The sequence below is a fragment of the Passer domesticus genome, chromosome 19 (genome assembly GCF_036417665.1).
Source record: "Passer domesticus isolate bPasDom1 chromosome 19, bPasDom1.hap1, whole genome shotgun sequence".
NCBI classification, from domain to species: Eukaryota; Metazoa; Chordata; class Aves; order Passeriformes; family Passeridae; genus Passer; species Passer domesticus.
The window spans coordinates 10,873,870-10,890,777 of NC_087492.1; the positions used below are offsets into that span (position 1 = coordinate 10,873,870).

The 16,908-nt window shown below is 47.5% G+C and overlaps 1 protein-coding gene across 8 annotated transcripts in view; it reads left to right on the top strand.

Moving 5' to 3' along the window:
- The window catches only part of AUTS2 (activator of transcription and developmental regulator AUTS2), a 778,310-nt gene that overhangs the window by 47,101 nt on the left and 714,301 nt on the right, over window positions 1-16,908 (top strand). The window lies entirely within an intron of this gene.

Sequence of the window (16,908 nt, forward strand, 5' to 3'; positions counted from 1 at the left end):
CTGTTGGGTCCTCTTGGAAGTACTTCTGTTCAAATGCACTTACCTCCAGTTCAACATTATTATTTGGCCTTTGAATGTGCCATAAAGTATTTTGCTTTCTGATTCTCAGTGAGCATCTTTGTGCTTTCCAGTGTGGAGCTTGAGGAGTGTCTGCCATCGCTTTGGAATGTGGGAATTTCTGCTGGTGGGAGGGTGGCTGCAGAGGGCTGTGTCTGTTTGCCTTCATTACCTACTCCTGGCATTGCTATTAAAACTTCATGTGGCTTAGAGTCACCAAGATTTGTGGTACTTTGAGCAGCTGGCCACAGTTTGCTGGGTTCCAGAGAGGGCAAGGGAATCCTCCTCTGAGTTTATAAATGCTCCTTTTCTGTAGATGAGGTGGAGTCGGGGCAGAGTCATTGGTGTTCATTTGTGTTTCAGTTTTAGGATATTTGGTTAAGTTTGTAACATTGAGGAAATGAAAAATGGAGGGATTTTCAAGAAGTCTGTGAGGGTTATCTAACTCAAATGGAGATGGATTTTGATTCCTGGAAAAACATAAGGAAGGTGTGTACACACACAAACGTGTTATGTGCTGCTCTATGTAAATACAGCAGTTTCTCTCTCTGTCATGTCTGATGGGAGATCCTTTGTAGCTGAATCATGTAATACAGAATTCTAAAGATAATGAGCAGAGGTTTTCCATGGCAGTGCCAGGAGTTGTCTGTTGTTCCCTGCTGCTGAAGCACCATACACTGCTGAAACCAGACCACAGCTCTGGCTTGCTAAAGCCTGAGTTTAGTGACTGTGGGCCCCGGATCAATCTGGTAAAGTCAATCAGAGGAGCTAGCTCTGAGGTATTTGCATGTGAAAATGTTGCAGTAATCGACCTTCAGGGTGCTCATGGGGGATTTGAGGACGTTTGCCAGCCCCACAGGAGTCCAGCTCTGCTTTCCTGCCCTGTCTCTGGGGGAGATGAGGATGCAAATCCCAGTGTCCTAGCTCCTAAATCCCTGTGTAAGGCTGCTGTGGAACACTATTGTCTGGACTCTCCAGCTGTTTTAGGCTGTGGGAAATGCCCAGTGGCCCCCTCAGGCTGTGAGTGCTGCACCAGTGATGCCAGCCTTGGGAACCAGGCAGGGCTTCTCTGCATTTGAAAGATGAACATCACTTCCCTGTAGTCCCACCTTGTCACAGAAGGAGCCAAAGCAAAAACCTGTAGATGTAGTTAGTGCTGACTGCAGTCAGGCTATGGATGCAGCAGCATTTCTGTAGGGGCTGAAGCCAGGTGTGAAGCCATGGGGGGAGATCCTGGACAATCACTAGGAATGCAGCATTAGCCATGGATGAGGCACATGGCCCTAACGCATTGTCAGGGGCTGTCCCCTCAAGGAACAACTCGTGTGTTGGGTCCTGCACTGTGTCAGCTGTGAGTGCAAATGAGTGCTGCCCTGCTGTCCAGAGAGGAGGATCAAAGTGCTAATTCCTTCTGCCAGAGCCAGTTTCTCTGGGGACATCCATTGGCATTCCTTTGGCTGCTCATTTGGATGCTAGTTAGGGTTGAAGGGATTTGCTCTGCTCTCAAGGCTAAAAGGCATTGAGACATTTCCTTTGCAAAGCTGTTGCCCAGCTGGCAGAGCTGCCCCAGGGGGACTCCTGTGTCTGTGGGTCAGCGACTGCAGCAGGTGAACTGGGGGTTTGTGTTCTCCTGCTCCTCTGGTGATGAGAAAAGAGTGAGGCAGGGCTGCTAAAGCTGTGCTTGTGATGCCTGGAGATGCACTCTGCCGTGGTCAGAGTGGCCATCCCTGCCTGTGCAGAACAGTGGAATGCTGCCAGGCTCCCTCCCTCCCCCACTGCCACTTCCCCTGCAGGATCTGTCCAACAGCTCCCAGCACACTCGAGGATTTGAGGAATCCTTGAGATGATGAAAAGCAAATAACAAGAGTATCAGAGCATTGTGTTCTATACAGCAAGAGATGTTTAAGTGCCTGTGTGGAGATCCTCAACTCGCTTTTCATGTACAAGGGAAAGGCCTCTGCTGCTTTCCTGTTATTGCCCTTTCCCTTCTGTTGCTGTAAGGAGAGGTAACTGCAGTCTGTGGGGAGGAACATGCAAACCCAGTGCATTTTTGTGGTTTTTGGTTTTAAAAGCATCTTTTCAGATTTGAGAGCAATGCTTCTCATTGATGCACAACTTAACCTCTGCTGCTGCCATCTGAGATGACAGTAAGTGTGTGCTGAGAGAGCTGAGTGGAGTGTCCAGGCTGTACTCCAGGGTATCATATGGGGCTTTAACAGCACAGCCTTCCTGGCTGCAGGTGGGAATGGCTGTGCAGGGACTGAAAACAACTAAACTACTGCTCTGGAGAGCTCTATTTTATATATATATATATATATATATATGAGTAGGGTGGGTTTCAGTGCTGCCCAGTCACCAATGCACTCACCTCCTGCTGTGAGATGGGGAGATAGGATCAGGACAAAGTCAAAGCTTTGCAGCACTTCCCTAAATGTCTCTCATGCAAAACCATGGCAGTGTTGCATGAAGCTTTCCCAGGCATGTCCCATGGCACACCCTTTGTGTGAGGGGACTGGAAGGGGAATGGGCAGAGCCCTGGCTGAGTTTGGTGTAAATGCTGAGGCACTTGTGCCTCTGTGACTGACCTGCCCTGGCAGCAGAGCCCAGCAGAGCAGGGTCACTGGGGCAGGAGGTGACCTGGTGAGCTGCACAGGTCAGGCCACCCTCAGGAGTCCTTTGGAAAATACACTCAAGCAATCCCTCTGGTGCCTCAGGTTTTAACTTTTATATTTTTCAGATTCTGTTCTGCTTTAGTGTGTGTGTCTGGGCTTCATATTAGGGGATGGTGAGCTCTCTGCACAGAGTAGGGAGACAAAACAATTCCTTCTCTAGCTGGGGAACAAGGACAGTGATCCAGATCTCAGGCCCAAGAGCACAAACAATGCAGTCTGAAGAGAGAAAAATAAGAAGGATGGGACTGCATGGGGTAAAGCTGTAATTGGACAATTAGCTCCAATATGCAAATGGAGCAGAATTTATAAAAGTGACAGACCCTGTGACCTGTTGTCTATTTTGTGGCCATTTTGGGTTGTGCTGCCCAAGGTGGATCTATTGGAGGCCTCTTAATAAATCCCTGCTTTATTTTTTAACTGCATCTAGTCTCTGGTCTAGGTCAGCCTTCACAAGGCATCACCTCCTGCTGGTTCACCAAACATCTCTGTAGGAACTGCTTGGTTGAGGAGCATTATTGTTCTTTGTAGGACTCATTTTGGGACCTATTTAATGACTGCTCTGACGAATCATCTCAGAAAGGAAAACTTAAGAGAAAAGACATTCCAAATTTCCTCCTCCTGAGCATGAGTCTAACTTTGCATGTGTTTCTACTCCTCTCCTGGATTTACTGGGAAGTCCATGTGGAATGATGAACATGCCAGTTAATTGGGAATGCTCCTTCCCAATGGCCATGGTTTGTGCTTTGTTTTTAATGTAGTACAGCCAGCTAATTCCTTGGTAGCCTTCACTTCAAGATTGTTGACATTATCCTCTGACAATATATAATGTGTGGTTAATCCTATTTCCTGCAATCAATATGGTAATAGTAATTAAGTATCTGAATTATGAAATACTTATGTTGTTTATTTTCGAAATCACACAAACTTCCTGCAATTAGATACATAAAGCTAAATTATTTAATATCAGGAACTGAATCCAAGTCATCTGCACACTAAAAAGCCTTGTTTCTATCAAGACAGGGTTTATAACCATTGTATTTTTGTGAGTTTTCATGAATTGGTATATTTCCCAGTGATTTTTCAAGTAGTCTTGTAACTACAGGAATTTAGAAATATGATAGGCCAGCTCTTCCAGTTGTGGAATTAGAATTCAGACCAGCCCATACAGGTCAGATCTTTGGTCTGTGGGCATATTTTCTGTGGCAAATTAGAGTTTTTCTGTCTCTTTATCCTGAAGGCTTCATCCCCTCCCCTGGTGGGCTCAGCAGAGGGGTCAGACAGATCCAGGATGTGAAAGCAGAGCTCACTCCAGCCTGGAGCAGGTGGCTGTGCCTCTGGCAGTGCTGCTCTGCAGGCACTGGAGCTGTGTCCTGAGCACCCCTGCTCTGGGCAGCTGCAGGGTGCTCTTCCCCTGGATCCGGGAGATTCAGGTGTTTCAGCATTACCCATCCTGCTGACCTCACTTGGCCTGCAGATTATCAGAAGAAGGGAATAGCTGGGACTCCTCTCTGACCTGTCCCCAGATGGGTGCATCCATTCAGAGCCCTCTTCCCAGGGATGCAGAGCATGCTGCATTTTCCACCCCGGTGGTGTTTTTCGTTCTTGAGTTCTTGCTTATCTTTATTCAGCCCAAGCTCTGTTATTCAGTTCATTTTGTCCCTGACAGGTTTTCATTTCCTTTATAAATATATAGCATTTTCATTGGCCTCTTGGCTGTGAAAAGGATTTAATACATTGCTTTCTCCACACTTGCTTTTTTTTTGTTATTATCAAAGGCTATTCTTTCTTTTCCCAGTCCCTTGAATAATCACTGGAGACAGTAAGGGAGTCTTTCTACATAGCTGCACGCTTGCAATACATGGTAATAAATATTAAGCTCCTTATGAATTGTAGCAACTTGTGTTTTGATTTAAGTTTTAGCAATTGGAGATGGCTTTTGACTTGTAGACAGAATGTTATGTGGTGAATTTCCAAAGATCTGCCTACTGAATACACATCTGCTTGTACATACAGGCATTTATGCACTGCTCCTCACTTTGCAATGCAAATGTGTGATCTGCAAGTCCAATATGGGTTCTTCTGTGTGCAGGAAATGTGAGGCAGGATCTGAGCTTGGGCTCTGAATTCCAGTCCCGTTCTTGCCCTTATTTCTGTGACCAGAGGCAAAAGTTGTTTAATGTCCTCTGTACCTCAGCACAATGCTCTGCAAAACGGGGGTGACAATGCCAGTGGTGCCATGCTGTGCTGTAAGGAGCTGAAGAGAGAGGCTGCAAGCACTCCTGACACTCTGGGCAGTGCCTGTCCTTATGGAAATGTGGCACCTTTCCTTCCAGGTGAGCTATCCCCTGAGCCAGCTGGGAAAGAGAGATGTGGGCATTCATTCCGAACCTGTTCATTTCCAAAGGGATTCTGGCTTGGGTTCAGCCCCAGACAGACCTTTTGATAACCAACAGGGCACTGAAAGCCATCAGGAGAGGTTTCCATCACTTTTGAAAGCTGGAATGGAAATGCAGAACACTGAACAAAAACATAAGTGCCTGGTGTGATGCTGGCAGCCTGGTGGTGCCTCAGCTTCCCAGGAAACCCCACTGTCCCAGCCAAGGGACCTGCCAGAAAGGAGTAAAGAGAGAAGCAGCAGGCAAATATAATTCAACCTTTCATTGGTTTTAATATTTGGACTTAAACTTGATAGAAAAGAAAGGGATTTCTCTTTGCATGTGCTGTGATTTATATTTTCAGGTGAACTGCATCTCTGTTGTACTAGAAGATAAATGTATTTTATATTTGGCTGCTGTTATCTATTACTTTTCTCTCTCTAGCTCATGTAGAAGAAACTTCAATGTGCCTGAGCTGAGAGCTCTTTCCTGAGGGATTTGTGGCATGGACCCATGTGTCCCAGAAGTCCCACAGTCATTATTGTATTTCCATTTTCTTGCAATGTTCAGCATTTTTTTCATGTCACCTTCCTTGGAGTGTTCCTCTTACTATTTTCTCTGCTGGTTTAAACAGTCCACGACATCTGTTCCTAATTTTATGGAAGTATGAAATTCCATTCCTGGATCTGTTTGAAGCACAGGAATCAAATACACACACACACATCCCCTATGGAACAAAGCATCTTTTTGCCATTAAAATATATTATGCCTAAATATATACTTGGGGAAAAAAATTCAGTATCACATTTACATTGTGAACTGGAGAGTAGATAGAGGTATGTCACCCAGCCCAGTCTCTAGAAAAGTTTGCCTGATTTTAATTGGGAGCTGTGTCACACAAGTGTGGGAGGTGGTGCTGGGTAGTGGTGGTGTGAGCAGGCAGGTGAGTGTCAGGGGTCAGGATGCTATAAAAGGGTTATCCAGCCCTGTACAGGGATGGAATCCCCATCCCTGGAGGGGTTTAACAGATGTGTGGATGTGGCACTGGGGACATGGGTTAGTGGTGGCCTTGGCAGTGCTGGGGAATGGTTGGAATGGTGTTGTCAAAGGGCTTTTCCAGCCTAAGTGTCTCTGTGGTGGCACAGACAGAGGCACTGCCAGCCTGTGGGGCTGTGCCCTGGGCTGGAGCTGTGTCCCTGTGGGTAATTAAAGCTCTTGGTTGTTCTGGCATTTCCGTGTGAGGATGGTGTGAGAGCTGTGGGAGCTCTCAGCCTGCTGGAGTGCCAGGAGTCTGTGCAGGGCTTACAGAAATGGATCAGAATGGCCTCACAGAGAGCCAGCACTGTCTCTGAGCATTGAGGACGCGAGTGTAGAGGAGTGGTGGTGAGTAAGAAGATGGTGGAGAAGAGAGCTTGGCTTACATGATAAGGAGAGTGAGTTGAAAATTATTTTTGCAGTCTGCCTACTACTCCAGCAGAACCTGGATCTGTTGCAGGATCTGAACGTGGACAGCAGGAGAGCAGATGTCTGAACAGGGTCTGAGCACAGCTGTGACTCACGGCTGAATGACTTGGGATGATAGATGGTCACTGCTCAAAGGGTAACTGGCTGGTGCAGCCAGGGACCTTCTCTGGGTCAGTTCTGTCCAAGGAGGCCTGGAAAATACCAAGCTGCCCTTTCAAAGCATCTTTAGATGCTTGGCTGTTCCTCTCACTTGATCTGTGCTGAGAGCAGGAACCAGTGCAGCAGGGTTTGATTTCCTTTGAGATGCCAGCTTTGGTATTTTGCTCTTGCAGTGACTTCGGCTGGCTTCAGATCAGCCCTTCTCTGAATGTGGAAAGGTTTCATATGGAAGGAGAATGAGCTGCAGTCATATCACAGTGTGGCCTGCATGAATTGCATTTCCCTCTCTGCTGCTGTTCAGCCAGGACTGGTGGCACCACACCCCCTGTGCAATGACAGGAAGCGTATGCATGGTCTGAGAGGAGGGTCTGCTGCCTGAGCTGCCTTCACCCTTGTGCTGTTTGGAAAGGAGCACCTCAGTCCACACCGGGTTTACTGGAAGATTGGGCTTGAAGATTGGTGTCTGATTAAAACATTGAACTTTGCTTGTGTTCCTGCCATTATGTTTCAGACCCATCACCCAGCTGAGGATGGGACTCTGAAACAGGAGGAACACAATTCTTACAGGCAGATGATTCTCAGTCCCTTCTCCTTGGAGTTTTGTCTGAGATTTCCATGTAGCATCCCATCTCAGGACTGCCTGAACATCAGGAGATGTTTTACCTTTTATATGATGAGATTTTTTTATATTATGAGATTTTTCATCTGGTGATCTCAATTAATTAAGCCTTGTAATACTACTTTGAGTTATCTGAAAGCTGGATGGATACCCTTGCTGCTCTTGCTCCCACATGATGTTAAACTGCTGAAGCAGTAGGTAACTGACTGAAACCAGATTAAAGCTCTATTATTCACATAGATGTTAATCATGAGCAGGGATTCTTTGCACACTGCAAAACTCCACATATCTCGCTGGGCTTTGAAGGAAGAGCAAAGCTAAAAATAAAGGGTATGAGTGATTACCATGTCCTCCTTCAGGGAGTAGGTTAGCTGTGTTTTTGAAGAACTGGAATGAGCACTGGAGATGTTCACAGAGAACTCATCTTGGTTTTCAGCACTCTGTCCCTGAGCATGGAGTTTGGATGGGGGTGTCTCTTACGTAAATGCAGATCTTGGGTCAGGAACTGGTCTCGCTAAATAGGCTAGAAAAAGTGGTAGCTTCAAAAACTGAAATAATTGGGTATTTATAGCCCAGTCTGCAGTGTGCTGGTGCTCTTGGTTTGCTTATGTAGTGCCCCTGTGCATCTGATTATGGTGCAGCACATGAGTGGTACAACTGGTTCCTTTAGGAATATTGCTTGGGCAGAAGGCATTCCTGGAGCCTGCGTCATCTTTAGGAATGGAGCCCTTCCAAACAGATTTGCTGTAATAGGATGCACTGGAGAGAACATAAACACAAGAAAATAATGTCAGGAAATACTCTCACTTAGAAAAAATACTCAGACACGTCATTTATGTCATAGTTTTCCTGTGAGAAGTCTGCCTAGTAATAAAACCTTTAGAAGTGCCCCAAATCAGAGGCCAAAAGCAACTTCATTCTGAATTGTTTACAGTTACAGTTGTTGCAGTGGGTTCTTCACAGAAATACTTATGCAAGTACTGGAGGGAAAAGGCCAACCACCAGAAAAAGTTGGAACCCATGATCTTTTCTTATCAGTGGCTTCTGCTATTATGGATTTCCACCCTCATTTAGTGCTCATGAGCTAATAGGGGACTTCTGTGTTGAAATGCTGGTGGCTGGGTTGAGTTTCTTGTTTGACTTGTCCAGCAATGGATAGAAATGCTGGAGTGATTCCTCCCCCATGGCAAGTCTGGAGCCTTGTTTGCCTGTTACTGGGCTGCAGGAAGGTGGCTTTGGCTGTCCTCCACAGCTGCACACATATTTGTTTCTTACACTATGCTTGAATTTGTGTTTCTTGCAGCTCCTCGTGTGCCATCATTAACTTGCAGGCAGGGTTTTACAAGGCTGGTTCTGCTGCTTTGTGGATTTGGGCCCTTGCAGAGGTGCCATGGGAGCAACTGAGGTGTGTGCCACTGCTCCATCCCAGGCACTGCCACTGCTCCTGCTTTGCTGAGTTCATGCCATTAAGTAAATATATTCTTGGGAGGTTGCTGGGTATTGTGCTGTATGTGTTGTTGATAAGCTCAGGATTTCCTATTTTGTCTCCTGAGGAAATCCTTTCCTGGCTTTCTGAGCAGCTTATGTGGTCCTTCATTCCCACGAGATCCTCCTGCCCCAGCTTCTCCAACACGTCATGGCCCCAGTGCTGTACACGAGGATCTGAAACGTGAAGGGACCAGTGACCTCACAGTGTGCAAGGTTTGCATCCAATGCTTCCCACGTTCTGGCTGTGATGCTGCCCTCTGGGGAGGTGAGCATCCCTCTGCCCACTGTTGTGTCTGGCATATCCAGAGAGTCAGTGCAAATTTCTTGAGGGTGTTACAATTAGGTTGAGAACAGTCCAAGGTTTGGCCATGCAGTTTCAAGAAGCCCCTTTGATCTGAATGTGATAACTCCATTCAGACAGACCCACCAGAGCTCCAGGAGATGGGCTACAGGCTCTTCTCCTCTTGCCTCATTAGCATTACCTCTGTCCTCAAGGGTCTCCTCACAGGACAGATCACTGCTTTGTCTGAGGGTGCTGGGGAATGGTGTATATTAGGATGGATGGGGTATTCTGCTCTCCAGAATAATTTCCCTGTTTTGGGCTTGTTTTGCTTTGCCACCCCTGTGCAACACATGGAGAGGCTGCACTGGCAGAGTTTCAGTAAAAGCCAGTCCTACAAAAGTCCTGGTTATCTTGGATGTGCTTTGTTATTGTGTTGTAGGGTTTAAGTTTGTTTAATTAATAGCTGGATGGAGGAAATCTTCTCTTTCTCAAAGCAGCAAGGACAGATCTCACAATCTCAGTGGTCAAGAATGAAGCAACTGCCAACAATACTGCAGTCTCTTTGAAATGTGATTATATGGTTCAAGCCTAGCCCTGTGAAGTGTAATAAAAAGCAGCAGGAGACTATAGCAAGGCTGAAATATCATGCTGCTGCCTGCTTTTACCAGTTCATACTGCCTTTTGAAGAGTTGTTGTCTTGGCAAGAGGTTGGCCAGCAGCCTGAGCAAGGCAGAGCCAAAGCAAGGAGAGGTCTGGGGTCCTGCAAATAGTTACACCTTTCAAACAGCTGTCCTTGGAGAACAGGAAATATCTAGCCTGGATTAATTATGATGAGAACAGAGAATTGGTGTGGAAAGGTGACAATGTTGTGCATTTACAGTTTGTTTTCAAGCTCCAGGTGTGTGGATATGTTGTCTTCTTCTGCAAGCCATTTGGCAAGTGAGCAGCACAGAGGGCTGTAGGGTCAAACTGAGCAATGGCAGAGGTGATTTCCAGACACATTATACAGTCAGAGGATTTGCTTCTGGTTTCAGAGAGCCTTAATCCAAACTGAGGCAAAAAAGGGGTCAGTGTGTTGGCCCTTGCAGTCACAGTCCAGTGGTCTGGGAGCACGAGGGCTGAGAGGACCAACCTCCTGTGGGTCCAGGTGGCCCCAAAATGCGCTGGGTGAGTGTTGCCAAGTCACTGCTACAGAGAGCCAGGGATGGTATTTGGCAAGTTCCTTGTTCTGCCATTTCTCTTGTGGCCTCCTTCCCCCAGGGTTGTTTCTGTGTCTCTCCAGCCTTGGTGCATTGTGTCGCTGAAGTTTCTCTCCTCCCACACTCTGCTTGCCCCTCCTCTCCTCATCCCGAGATCCCTCTTTGAGGCCATCATCATCTTGAGCTCCCACTATGTTTCACAGACCTGTTGCAACTTCAATTGACACAGATGAGGTTTGGCATTACAGAAACAGACATCATCCCTTTCCTGATGGTAACTGGGGAGAACAGAGGGTATTTCCCCAGCTCCTTCCCTGCAGCCACTGCAGTTGCAGCACTGGAGGGCCTCCCCTGCGAGCAGCTGAGGGTGAGATGTGATGGATTGACTCTGCCTTCTGTTAACGCCAGCACTGCCTTTCATGCCCTGTTGCTATTTGTGTTTTTTGATGAATGATTAATTAGAAAAATAATCATTTGTAAATTGTGAGTGAACCAGACGTTTGGCCTTTCCTGTAGGGAAATTGAGGCTCCAAGCTCTGCTGCAGCATGCAGCCTGCTCACAAATGCAGGAGTATTCCCAGGCTAGTGATGAATTTACATGAAGTTCCCTTTCAGCATTTTAATGACTGTTACAGCTGAGTAACTAATGAAAGATATTAACAAACAGAAGAAGTAAATATTTAATTTTTCTATAGCATTTTTCCAGCTTGTGGCAGACAGTATTTTAAATGTATGTACCGGAAGATTTCTGCCCCAATCTTTCCACCTCTGCCTGGAGTACAAAGCTTGCTCTATGTGCTCGACAGGATGAACACCTCTGTGGAGATATTTTACCCCAAAGTGGGCTGTTCCTCTGCTCTGTCCTGACAGTCTGTGGTCAGCATTCAGTGTGATTTAGAACAGCCCAGAAGGCATTTCCCTGCACCAGGGATTGCTGCAGTTTGTGGTCCCCTGAAGATGAGATGGCCACAACAAGGTCATTCGGTAAACTACAGTGATTAGTGACTCCATCAAGGAAAGCTGCTGAACGCAGCAGGGAGCAGTCATTTGAAATGTCTCAACTCTGATAATTTACCTTCTTCCACCCTTTGGTATTTCTCCTCCTTCCTTTGCCTGAAAAAGCCTGCTGGGGAAGATTTTCTGCAGGGCCTTGTTGTGTCCCAGTAGATTCTCTTGCTTGTTTTTCTGTTGTTTTCCTCTGTGATTCACCATGACGTGATGATTTGGTTTACTGGGGCTTGGGGTCAAGCTGAGGGATGCTCTCCAGCCTGAAAGGTTCTGCCCATCTTCTGTTCAGATATGCAGGGAGAATTGGGGCAGAAGTTGCCTGGAGGAAAGGTTTGCAAGGAGGATTTGTCAGTGGCTCCAGGGCTGTTTTGTTTAGCAAGCATGGGGCTGGCTGTATTATTTTGGCACATGGTGAACCAAAGCCATGCATGGACAGTGTCACAGTGGGGTGGCCAGTCTGACAGCCCCAACGTGTCCAGGAGCACTGCCAGGCATGAGGACACAGGGTGTTCATCCCCACCTCACCGCCAGGCTCGTGCCTGCTCTGCCATCCAGGCTCGTGGCAGCAGACCCAGAGGTCCCAGCACAGCAAATTCAACTCTGTAGCGCTGGAGAGCTGGGGAAGGGTTTGCAGGTCCAAGCTCTGAACAAATGAGGCAGCTGAGATCTTTGTCTCTTAGGCATTATGTGCTTTGGGAAGGGGGAAGAATAAATCCATACTCAAAGTCTGCAGGAGCTTCACCAAGCATTTATTTAAGGAAATTTGGCCGCTGTGGTACCCCCACTGTGTCATTGTGGCTGTCCATGCAGGGCCCTGCATGATGTCAGTCTCTCTGCGTTGTCTCTGGCTTGCTCCTTGTTTTCCACGGGCTGGTGCAGGCTCCACACAACTGGGATCCAGCTGTCTGGGCTCTTCCCCACGCTCATTCAGCCTCCCCAGCCTGCCATCTTTTACAGCCAAGAAAAACTTCTGCTAAGTGAACCAAAGCATTCATCTGGATGCAGATATATGTATGTAGCAAGAGTCTGTGTGTATTTGTTTTTTTAAAGAGCTCATCGGAGCAGAGATCATAAAGGCAGAGTGAAGCAGAGTGAAATGTCTGATTTGAGACAGTGTTTCTTAAACACTGGTGTGTTGCAGATCTTTCTATGCACATCTAGACTTAATTGCATCTCCTGCTTCTGTCTGCACTTTGAAATATATAACAGAATGCAAGAGCTGGGCCTTCCTTCTGGGGGCAGGAGCCAGAATGGGACTAACCCACCACTTCTCAGGATCTAACCCACCACTTCTGCTGGAGGTGAGGGAAATGGAGGCTGGATGCTCCAAATGGAGTCTCTCATGCCCACCTGTGGCAATGTGTTTGGACACCCCTGCTGCTCAGCGGGTCTGTGTTCTCCCATCTTCTGCTCCCATGTCTCCCCTCAGCTGTCTCTGTCCTTGCTGAGCTGGGAGGTGAGGATTCCTGTTTGTCACAGAGGGGATGTGCTGGGCTCCTGTTCCCTCAGCAGGTGCCAGGTTGAAGCTAAATGCCCTGATCCTGGCTGCCAGCAGGGAGGGCTTCCCCAGAGCTGCTGTCCTGTGTGTGGGGTGGGCTCAGGTGTGTGTGACCCCCCAGCCCCTGTTCAGGGCAGTCCAGGGGGAGAAAGGCCCCTGGTACCAGCCCTGGATGGTGCTGCTGCACTGGGGCAGCCTCTCAGAATAGCACGGGCTGTTTGCCCTCTGCTGCCTCACGGTTCCTCCTGCTGGGCTGGATGTCCCTGGGCTCTTTGACAGGACTGTCCTCTGTGGTGCTGGACCAGCTCCTTTCAGCACTGGCCTCTGTGCTCACACAAAGCAGGGCATGAGTTTAACTGGCCTCTGCCTGGCTGGTTTTTCTCCCATTACAAGCACCTAGCAAAGTTGTTTGCCTTCCTAAACAACCTTAGGAAGGTTTTCTCTTCATTTCTGAAATGCTGAAGGGGATTAGATCATATAATGGAGTATTCAACTGTCAAGTGATTTACAGCAAAGATGCAGTTGAGTTATGAGAGCTGTTAAAATGCCTGTTAAAAGTACTAAATGCTTTTAAAAACTCATATTATTTGGTTGATAGAATGTAAAGGTCTGATGGAGCTATTACTTTGCTCTGTATAAACACACATTTGGGCAGGTGTTATTTATGTACACTCTCACTGCTGTGGCTTGCAGTGACCCAAAGCCATTGCCACCAGGTGGTTGTACATCAGCCTGCTCCAGCAGGCAGCAGCCCCCTTCCTGGTGGACTGTTGGATCAGAAATCCTTGCTCTGGGGAAATTTAACTTCATCTTGGCAGTGCTGGGATGATTTGAGGGGTAGCATTGAGGCATGCTTGTGCCTGGTGGTGATGGCTTTCAGTGGTGCCCTGAAGTGATCCCTCTCTTCACTGAGGGCTTCAGTGCCTTCACTCACTGCCTTTCCAGAAGGCTTTGGCAGAAAAGCAGCAGGTCTGGTGACCCAGAAAACATGGATGCATCTTTCCTCAGCACTGATATTTCTCACATCCCAATGTTTCTCATGATGGACGTGGGCAAGCAAGCCTGAATAAACACTTCCAGTGTTTATACTTACTTTAAAAGAAACAGGGTAAATTTGTGGTCTGTGAACTCTGACAGTTAATATTTATTTTTAAAACTCAGTTTTGCACCTGCTTTTAAACATGTTTGCCCAGCAGAAACAGTGGGGAGTCAGTAAGTTTCCCACAGATTTATGGCTGAGTGTCAGACCTCCTCTCCCCCCTAGACCTTTGTAACCCAGCAGAGTCGCCATGACCTCCTGGTTGCCTGCCACTATAACCACTGGAGACAGTCCAAGTCTGTTCCTGACAAATAAATGTGGGAGTCTTTGGCCAAGTATGTGTGATGTCCTCTAGTGTACAGCACTCCTGGGCGTAGCTGGAGCTGTCTGGTCAGGATGCCCTTGTATCCTTCATCTGAATTCAGGGGCTGCTGCATTTGTGAACAGCAGATGTACACCCTGGGATAGCTTCCTTGCACTGACAGCCCATGGCTGATCCAGAGGGAAAACTTCACACCAGCTTCTCACCCAATGTATGAAAAATTAATTCTTCTGGCTTCCTGGACCATTGTACACCTACAAAGGGTTGCAGTGTTGAGCTGTGTAAATTTGTGGTGGTGCACAGTAAATATTATGCTTTAACAGTCACAGGTCTGACATTTCTGTTGAGTTATGTACCATAATGTTCCAACACCATGGGCTGAATTGGATCTTAACTACGTGGGTGCACTTTAGTGCACGCCTGAAGAAAATTGGCCACTAAACTTGCAGGTTCATGTGCACAGTCAGTGATTGAACAATCTGGTGATGCCCCGAAAGGTATGAAATTAATTTTCAGGTACAATAAACAATATTTCAGCCCTGACTGGCTTGACGGAAGCTTCATCTTCCAGCACTAGGTATTGAAATGGGTTGCAGGATTGCATTTAAGAAGGGATTTGTTCTGCCTGTCTCTTTAGTGCAAAGGAAGCTCATGAAGTTGTGCCCAGGCAGTGCTGCTTCACCTGAGCAGTGCCTCTCTGCAGCTGGAGGTTTGGAATTGTCATTACCTATCTTAAAACTTCCTCAGCATGTAGATCAAGCAGTGATGGTTTTTTCTTCCTGTTTCCCTTTGCACATGCTGGGCATGGCCCAGTCCAAATGCATTTATCACTGACTGTTTTGGAAAAGGGCTTTCTGCACTGTTTCTCCCTCAGCAGCTGAGGGGCTGTGCAGGACCCCTTTTCCTGGAGAGGGACTGGCTGGGCACAAGTGCAGGGATGCTCAGGAGGAGTGTGCCACTGCCTGTCCAGGTTTTAATTGCAGTGCAAGTGTTGCCAGTCACTGGGGATTTTCTGTGCAAGGAACTATCAGAAGAGGCTGCAGCAGAAAGTTTCTGTTGTGGGATACGTGTCTGTGGTCAGCTGCAAGGGGAGTCCACGGCAGCAAGATCAGCAAAGACTTGCTGCCAGGAGGTGCTGGACCCTTGGGACAGGATCATGGAGAATGTGTCAGCAGCAGCTGATTTGTGTCTGCTCCTCTGTTAACCTATCTGCACACTTCTCCCCATATTACCTCAGCTTTGCCTTGGAAGAGTATTTGTGAAGTCTGGAGCTGTGGTAGGAACAAACCCACTTGGATCCACACCATGGAGCACCCTTTGGTGTTAATTGTTCCCACCTTTAGCTCTGTAGGTCCCATTCAAACCAGGCCCTAGATAAGGAAGCTGGTGTCAGAGCCATCTTCACCTTTCTTGCTTGGATTCAGAGGCTGGGGAAGGATAAATAATGTATTACACAAATTTAGCTCTTGTTTTTACTCTCCTGTTTATAATTGTCAAAGGTTTGAGCCTTCTGAAATAATAAGGTTAAGTGGCCCTCTCTGACCTCAGGTGAATAGGAAAAAATATAGTTATTGAGGGACTCGGGCCATTACACCTCAGCAGTGAGGAATCCAAGGCGTTGGAAAAACCTGCTCAATTATCCTGCTTAATGCCAGACACTCCAAGGTGACTTATGGTGCTGCAAAAACATAAACATCCATAACTGTGGCTGCTGCAGGCCAGCAGTGGGTTTGCCACGTGCCTGTGTCTGGCTTGGCAAATAGGAGTGGTGGCAGATGAGCTCCCGTGGCATCCTCTCGCTGGGGACACCGGTGCTGGCTCCACAGCGGTACCTGAGCCACTCCTGGGCACGTCCCAGGCTGAGCTGTGCTCTCACCCTTGGTTTCAGAGCATGTGTTTAATGTGGGACCTGGCCAGGCTGCCTTGCCGTGTGGCACAGGGCTGTCATTGCTCCAGGGCACCTCTCCAGCTCTGCCTCAGGACTCCCTGTCTGCGCGGAGGGCAGGAATGGAGGGCTCTCTGGAGCTGTGCCCCTCTTCTTGGTGGTTGCTGCTCTTTTTATCAACAGTCGGAGAAGGGGAAAGCTTATTTTCTTGTGAGGGTTACCTTTTAGGTGCTGCCTGTCTTACCCAACTGAGCAGGAGGCAGATGAAGCAGATGTGAAGTTTCATTAAGGCCTTGGTAGCCATAATGTTCTCTTCCTAGAAGAAGAGCAAGCCTGTACCACCAGATCCAACAAAACATGGAAATGGCACTGAGAAATCATCCCTGCAGCTCTGTTTAGATGTGGCCTTAAAAAACATAGTAGGTTTGGGCTTGGGTGGCTATCTCTCTGCTCCAGGCAGGGACTCAGAAGAAGGAATGTCCTTGAATCCAGAGTCTTGGAGAGAGCAAGCTGTCCCCAGTGTTGGGCACAAACATCTGTGGGTCAGTTTGGCAACCACTAGGTGAGACCCTTGTTCAGGGTTGCCTTTTCTGTGCACTCCTCTTTATCTAAATTATCTGCAGTCACAGAAACTCCTGCTCACAGACATGTTTGCTGGAACATTTGGAGAAAGGGGGTTCAGAGCTGGACTGAAATAGACTTGTTGAATGGTGCTCTGCTGTAGCCACTGTCCCGTGCTAAAGAAAAGCTTCTTCAGTGAGCACACGGAATAAATCAGCCTGGTTAGTCAGAAGCCAGATGGAGAGAAATCCAGATTAAATAGCACAGAGTCAGATTCAA